General features: G+C 34.3%; 1 pseudogene; it reads left to right on the top strand.

Annotated features, from left to right (window-relative positions):
- Positions 1 to 296: 296 nt before the first annotated feature.
- LOC134361884 (26S proteasome regulatory subunit 4-like) lies at positions 297 to 1,812 on the top strand (annotated as a pseudogene).
- The last annotated feature ends 6,116 nt before the right edge of the window (positions 1,813 to 7,928 follow it).

The raw sequence follows: 7,928 nt of genomic DNA, 5'->3' as shown, positions 1-7,928 counted from the left end.
GTATGACAGGGAGAGTATTAGGGACTACAAAGGGGTGAGGGAAACTTGATGGTGATGTATACTAGAATGTTCATTATTCATATTGTGCTAATCGTTTCATGGGTGTAAGTATATGTTAAAAGCTATCAAATTTCCATCTATCACATGTCAATTATACTGCAATCAAGTATTTTAAAAAATAAAAGGGCATCCACAGTAGGAATATCATAGTGAAACTAAAAAGTCCTTTCTGATGAAAAAAAAAAATCTTAAAATCAGCCAGGGAAGAAGAATTATATTTAAAAGACCAAGGCACTTCCGGCCGTGGCAGCTCGAGGGGCCGAGGCAAGATGGGTCAAAGTCAGAGTGGTGGTCATGGTCCTGGAGGTGGCAAGAAAGATGACAAGGACAAGAAGAAGAAATATGAACCTCCTGTACCAACTAGAGTGGGGAAAAAGAAGAAGAAAACAAAGGGACCAGATGCTGCCAGCAAACTGCCACTGGTGACACCTCACACTCAGTGCCGGTTAAAATTATTGAAGTTAGAGAGAATTAAAGACTATCTTCTCATGGAGGAAGAATTCATTAGAAATCAGGAACAAATGAAACCATTAGAAGAAAAGCAAGAGGAGGAAAGATCAAAGGTGGATGATCTGAGGGGGACCCCAATGTCAGTAGGAACTTTGGAAGAGATCATTGATGACAATCATGCTATCGTGTCTACATCTGTGGGCTCAGAACACTATGTCAGCATTCTTTCATTTGTAGACAAGGATCTGCTGGAACCAGGCTGCTCAGTCCTGCTCAACCACAAAGTGCATGCGGTGATTGGGGTGCTGATGGATGACACAGATCCCCTGGTCACAGTGATGAAGGTGGAAAAGGCCCCCCAGGAGACCTATGCTGATATTGGGGGGCTGGACAACCAAATCCAGGAAATTAAGGAATCTGTGGAGCTTCCTCTCACTCATCCTGAATATTATGAAGAGATGGGTATAAAGCCCCCCAAGGGGGTCATTCTGTATGGTCCACCTGGCACAGGTAAAACCTTGTTAGCCAAAGCAGTAGCAAACCAAACTTCAGCCACGTTCTTGAGAGTTGTTGGCTCTGAACTTATTCAGAAGTACCTAGGTGATGGGCCCAAACTTGTACGGGAATTATTTCGAGTTGCTGAAGAACATGCACCATCCATTGTGTTTATTGATGAAATTGATGCTATTGGGACAAAAAGATATGACTCAAATTCTGGTGGTGAGAGAGAAATTCAGCGAACAATGTTGGAACTGTTAAACCAGTTGGATGGCTTTGATTAAAGGGGAGACGTGAAAGTTATCATGGCCACAAACAGAATAGAAACTTTGGATCCAGCACTTATAAGACCAGGCCGCATTGATAGGAAGATCGAGTTCCCCCTGCCCAATGAAAAGACTAAGAAGCGCATCTTTCAGATTCACACCAGCAGGATGACATTGGCCGATGACGTGACCCTGGATGACTTGATCATGGCTAAAGATGACCTCTCGGGTGCCGACATCAAGGCAATTTGTACAGAAGCTGGTCTGATGGCCTTGAGAGAACGTAGAATGAAAGTAACTAATGAAGACTTCAAAAAATCTAAGGAAAATGTTCTTTATAAAAAACAAGAAGGCACCCCTGAGGGGCTGTATCTCTAGTGAACCACAGTTGCATTCAGAAAAATGGCTGAGAGTTTTCCCAACCCCCAAGAGGTGGGGAAAGTTGCCCAGAGGAAACCATGTTCCGGTTGATTTTTATTAGCTAAACATCCTGTATATCTTTCAGAGTATGATGTGGTCACTCTGCAGCATTCTGCCTCCCAATAAAGCGTGCTTTTTCACAGACCAAAAAATAAAAAATAAAAAAATAAAAATAAAAAATAAAAGACCAATAGTGAGGTTGATAGCTGATTTTGAAATATCAACATTGATAAGAAGAAGATATGGGCATACTATCTTCTATTGGCTGCCGAGGAAAGGGGAAAATGGGGACTTGCTTTGGTAGAATTCTGTAGCCAGCATTTTCTTAAAACAAGGAAACAACCAAATGGAAAGAGCAGAAAAAACTTTAGGCAGAAAAGTGCACTCATATGGAAAGTCTCATATGCAAGACAGCAAGAAGAAGAAATAAAGTTGGAGATATAAAGTGAATCTAAATACATGTTGACTGTATTAAACACTAGAATAATAATGTATTACAGGGATTAAGGGAATAGAATTATACAAATTTGGGAAGAAATAAATGACATTAAACTGTTCTAAGATCCAGGCTGAGGGTAAAATAAATTAATTAATTAAAAGTGGGTGGGAGGTTCTAACAGGGAAAATTTTCAAACAATGCAAATATTTATCATTGAAAGAATGGATCAAAAGACCTTAGTAAATGCAAAACTACGCAGCAGTCAAAATGAACAAACTAGATCATGTAGGCCAGCATATATAACTGAGGCAAATAAAGTCAGATAAAAACTTGCAAAACACCATATATTGTTATGTCATATATAGGTAGTAAAATTATAAAGACTTCATAAAAAGAAGCACAAACAGCTTAAGTATATAACTCAGGAAGGGGAATAGAAAGGGGGAGAAAGTGGTTTTTGCTGTGTTCAATAATTCATTTTGTGTAAAAAAAAAACACTGAGATAAGTTTGGCTGAAAATTAACATGGTGGTTGTCTATCAGATTCTGTAATTTTAAATTTAGTATGCAACATAAATTTTAAAGTATTTAAATAAAATATTTTTCATTGATATTGACAGATTATTAGTATTTTTAGAATGGAAATATTTAATTGAGGAAACTTATTTTGGAGAAAAAATGATTATTTTGGTGGTGGGCAAGTTCAAGTGTATCACTATGCAGATACAACAATTAAAATGTAGCAAAAAGTTTTAAACAATTGGCAAAGATAATGTTTTAACAATTGCTAATTATGCCTTAACTTCTAAAACCATGAAGATAAGTGAACTCTAGAATATTTAAGTTTGTAAGAGAAAGCTTGGGAGAAAGAGAGTGAAAGAATAAAAAAGAAAAAAGACAACCATGATAGCTTCAGAAGCAGGTTTCCTGGTCAAACTAATGTGAAGCATACAGATCCTGTGTTTTCCTCTCAGAAGTTGGCAGAGCACATTACTAATAAGAAAGATTCTGAGAAATCATGGGAGAAAGAATGGTTTAATTTTGCTTATTCAAAACCACACTAATTTGATTACCAGGAATTTTTTTTAAATAACCAAACATCTCACAAAACGCTATGGTTGCCTTGTAAAACTCATTTGTAAAATGAGCATTTCAAGAGAGTGTCAACCTGTTCAGAGTGACACAGAATAACATTGCTAAAGTGAATATCCTAATCATATGTGGTGACTGGGACTTCACTGGTATCATAGGAGACAGAAGCCATACAAGAATGTGGGCGTGGGATATACTGTGGGGTTATAAAGGAGAAAGTAGGGCACGGTAACAGTAGGTGTGCAAAGCTCGGTTCAAAGGAGAAGGAACGTGTATAACATGGAGAGGAGGGAAGTGCAGTAAACGGTTCTGTCCATCTTGATTTAACAGGTGTAGATTCAACTATGCCGGAGCTATGAAGATAAAATTAAATATATTCTCTAGCACACATTTAAGTTACACAACCATTTCAATTATATGATCTTGAGGAAGATGGAATGGAGAAAAATATCTCTCGAAAGGTGGTTTGGGACCACCGGTCTAGAAATTACTGTAAGGGATGTTGCCAAAAAACCTTAGAAAAGTACCCTAAGAGAAAAAAAGCTTACTTTTAGGGTCCTCCTACTTCATTTGTCTCAGCCACTCTCTCTGCACTTAGATGCCTGCACAAACTTTCTCCCTTCAAAGTTTTCAGCAACCAATTTCTTAAGTTATTAAAACTCTTTAGTCTTCCTGGACTTGGACATCATCAAAACCATCATCATAACTTCTTATTTTCTGATTCATTTAATATTATAAGAAAAAACTGAGTGTTCCTTACAGTGATTTTTTTTTTTTTCAGGGAAACTAGATAATAATTAATCTAATGTGGAATTGGCACTGTTAAATGTGCTGTAACAAGGTTACCATTTTATTTATATATTTATATATAGGTAGAATTACATATTGGTTAAAGAACTGCATTGGTTTTAAAATGACCACATTGCACTTAGAGCCACAGAGAAAATGGGGACGGAGTCCTCCTTAGTCACACTCTCGGTCATCCTGCTCTTTGAGGTCACCAGCTCTGACTATACTGGAGAAGTTCTCAGGAAGAAAGCAAGTTATCTGTGTGTGTAGAGATATCTGGCTGTCCCATCGATTCAGATCATGCTTCAGGTCATCAGTCCACTCTCTGAAGGACTGAGCCAAGAGAGGTTACGTGCTTCTTTAACTTGATGACGGTTTAACTGTGTAGAAAATTTCCCTTCCCTATCAGAAGCTTTCATATTTCTGTTTAAAACATAGAGAATATCATTTTTGTTCTGTTGATTTTTTAGCACATAATTAAATCACTTGTACCTCTTGCATTTTAAATCACTTTAGCTATGATTTTCTTACAGTAACCGTGTGACCTTCATTTTGGATATACTCAAGAAATGTGTCTGACAGTTCCAAAAGACTAACATCTGAATTATTGAAAATCAAAACAACACTAATGTTCCCTTTGTATCAACATCAAAATATATACTCATTCCAGACTGTAATCATAACAATATTTCCTTACATACATGTCTGTAAGAACATAACTATGCTTTTATTTGTGATTTAATATCAACAAGTGTGAGAAAATAGAAGCAAGTAAATCAATAGATCAGTTTTATTTTTAGCCACGTGGGAGGTAACTTGCTTTTGGTTTCTGCAAAAATACACTTTAAAATCATCAACTCTATGACTTTATGACTTTATTGTGATATTTGGAAAAGTTATTTAATTTCAGATACATTTTAAAAATAAAATATTATGGGAAGAGTCATGGAAAGAGAGTAAAACCTAAAAATAGTTGGGGAAAATGAAAATTAGGCTAATTAGTGCTTTTTAAAATTATAATATTCTTATGTGTATATATATATATATATAAACACACACATGTATATACACGTACATAGAACATAAATTTTACACAAATCCTTTGCCAACAAATATTATTTTTAGTTCTATTCTCTGTATTGTCACATTGTGTATTTGCTGTTATCATTTTAATTTTAAGAAAATACTGCTAAATATTATATAACCTGCATATGAAGATGGTAAGAGAACCATAATATTTCTTTAATATTTTCATCAGTAAAAAAATATATGTGGCCCCTTTTAAGATCTGTTTTCATTCCAAGTTAAAATCAATTTATGAAGAAACCAAGTAAATATGTTTTTGCCCTTCACTATCTGAGAGATTTACAAGTGATGGACAAATGGACCTGGAAGTTTTACATAACCTGTGAGTGTCTCTCTGTTTCATGGTCATTTTTATTATTATATTCTTTGTTAAAAGACAGATTAAAGCTATATCTGGTAATTTCCCAATGCCATTTTTAAGTAATAAAACACATTTTCAATGACTCAGTTTAATTCACTTAATGAAATAGAGAATATTTATCCGTAGTTCTTGGACAAATGAGATTTTTCAATACTGATGTCAATGCTGAAGTTTGGATAAAATACCTAAATCAGTTCTCTATGGTGCAGGCTAATTTTCCCTGCAGCACAAAATACTTGTACCTTGAAATTGCTTACACACTTACAGTACCTGTCTTACTCCATCTATGCACTGTTCGCTTTAAGAATGTGGACAGAGATATTTATATAGTCTATTAGTAAACTTGATATCAAACCATAATACTTATTCTTTGTAACAACTGTTCTAAAATCATTATTAAGCTGATTTCATGTTTTTTTATATTTTAAATATGAATAGTATCATATATTCTTAGAAAACAAGATTTCCTTTATAAATATTATTTATAAAATAAGTACAATATTTTCACTTTCTTCTGCCACACTTTTGATGCTGTATTTAAATTTATTCTCTTCATAGAAATGCAATTAGTCTGCATCATTATCTTATCTATATTAAATAAGAAAAAAACACAGAAGAAAATGTATAAATTTTAAGTTCCAAGAAAGATTACATTATTTGTCTGTAATTTAAACATAAATATTAAATCTTATGTTCTTTCTTTCATTTTTATTATTTCTCTGCCATTTAATTTTTTAGGAAATTTGAACATTCGTGGAATAGAAATGTTTTAAAGACACAATTTAATTTTTTTAATAAGATTAATACCAGATAACCAAAATTATTTAACAAACAAAATCCAATATATATATAAATTATATGTGTATACAATCATACAGTTTTCATTAGTATGCCTTTCCCACTATTATTCTTTTGTAATATTTTTAGAGTTTATTCTTTAGAACTATAACCTCATAACTGTATGTATTTCAGTATCTCCTGGCCATCAGTGTAGGACAAATTATTCATGTTTCAGTACTACAATAATGAGATGTCAGCCCATAATCCTCTCTGTTGAAGGGATTGTCAGAAATGATTGAATCCCTGGTGATATGACCTCAATGCCATTTAATGCTTGCCCTCGTGAGAGAGTACATGCTATCTCAGAAACCCTTCTTATTCCTGTTAGCCTTTTAAAACATTTTTGAATAATACCATACATGTACATTATATATATGCATAATTCAAACTGAATACCAATTCAGGAATAATCATACACACACAGAACATTTATTGAGTGCTATTTATTTTGAAAAGTTTTTATGAAGGTATGTGACTATCATCTTATTTTTTTTTTTTTTTTTTTTTAAATCCAGAGTGAATTGTTGGGGATGCTGATTTTCAGATGCTGCCTGGTAGATGTGTTTGCCAGCTAGGATTTTTGTTTCTTTGGTGTTTAAATATCATGCCTTTGATGATGTTTAAAACATGAAAGGTATCTACCTAATGATTTTATATTCATCAGAGTTTTCTTTGTCATTGTAACAAATTTGCAAAGCAAAGAGGTTATATATCATGGCTTCACCAGAGAAACAGAACCAGGAGAACACTCAGAATACTCTTATATGTAGCAAGAGATTTTTTTTTTTACAAGGATTTGGCCTATATAGTGAGGGCTGGCTAGACAAATCTGAAATTTATTGTGCAGGCCATCAGGAAGAGCAGCCAGAAACTTTCAGGCAAGTGCGGAAGCTGCAGTGCACAGGTGAAATTGCTTTTTCAGGGAAACCTCAGTTCTCCTCTTCATAAGGTCTTTCAGCTGCTTAAATCAAGGCTCATTCAGATCATCAAGAATAATCTCCTGTACTTAAAGTCAATGCATTATGAACTTCAATCACATTTACAAAATACCTTCACAGGAATACCCACATTAGCATTTGATTAAACAAGTGGGGACTACAGCTTAGCAAATTGACACATAACTTAAACTGAGGATTATAGGTTATTTTTTGTTTTTATAGAAAGAACATTCCCTTGATACTTGAATTATGAAACTATGACTACATAACTCAGCTGTCAATAAGCTTGACTCAAATCACTTGGATAGCGTAAGATCTTAAACACTTTATATATTCAAGATTTGTATTATGGTCAGATATATTTTAGTACTAGTTATAACTATCAAATTCGTAAGTTGTTAAATGTTTAAAATTTTAACCTATTATATTTGATCAAGATCCAGACATGATTATAAAAATGGAATTAACTATGCTTTGGCCATTGTTGGGAAAATATAGGAAAATGGTCAGGGCCCCTCAGATGCTCAGAATCTTGCCTAGCATTTGCTGTAAATATCTTCAGGTGTTCCTTGCTACTACTTAATGTAACTGCATGTGGGCACCCAGGTGTCCTGGGTTATGGACTTGAGTACAAAGACTAACAGCTCTGATCCACCGTGCTTCTCCGAACTCTCAGAGAAGCCACTAGGA

The sequence above is a fragment of the Cynocephalus volans genome, chromosome 13 (assembly GCF_027409185.1).
Source record: "Cynocephalus volans isolate mCynVol1 chromosome 13, mCynVol1.pri, whole genome shotgun sequence".
In the NCBI taxonomy this organism is placed as follows: Eukaryota; Metazoa; Chordata; class Mammalia; order Dermoptera; family Cynocephalidae; genus Cynocephalus; species Cynocephalus volans.
The sequence above is the reverse complement of the archived record's forward strand: the minus strand, read 5'-3'. Positions and strand labels throughout refer to the sequence as shown.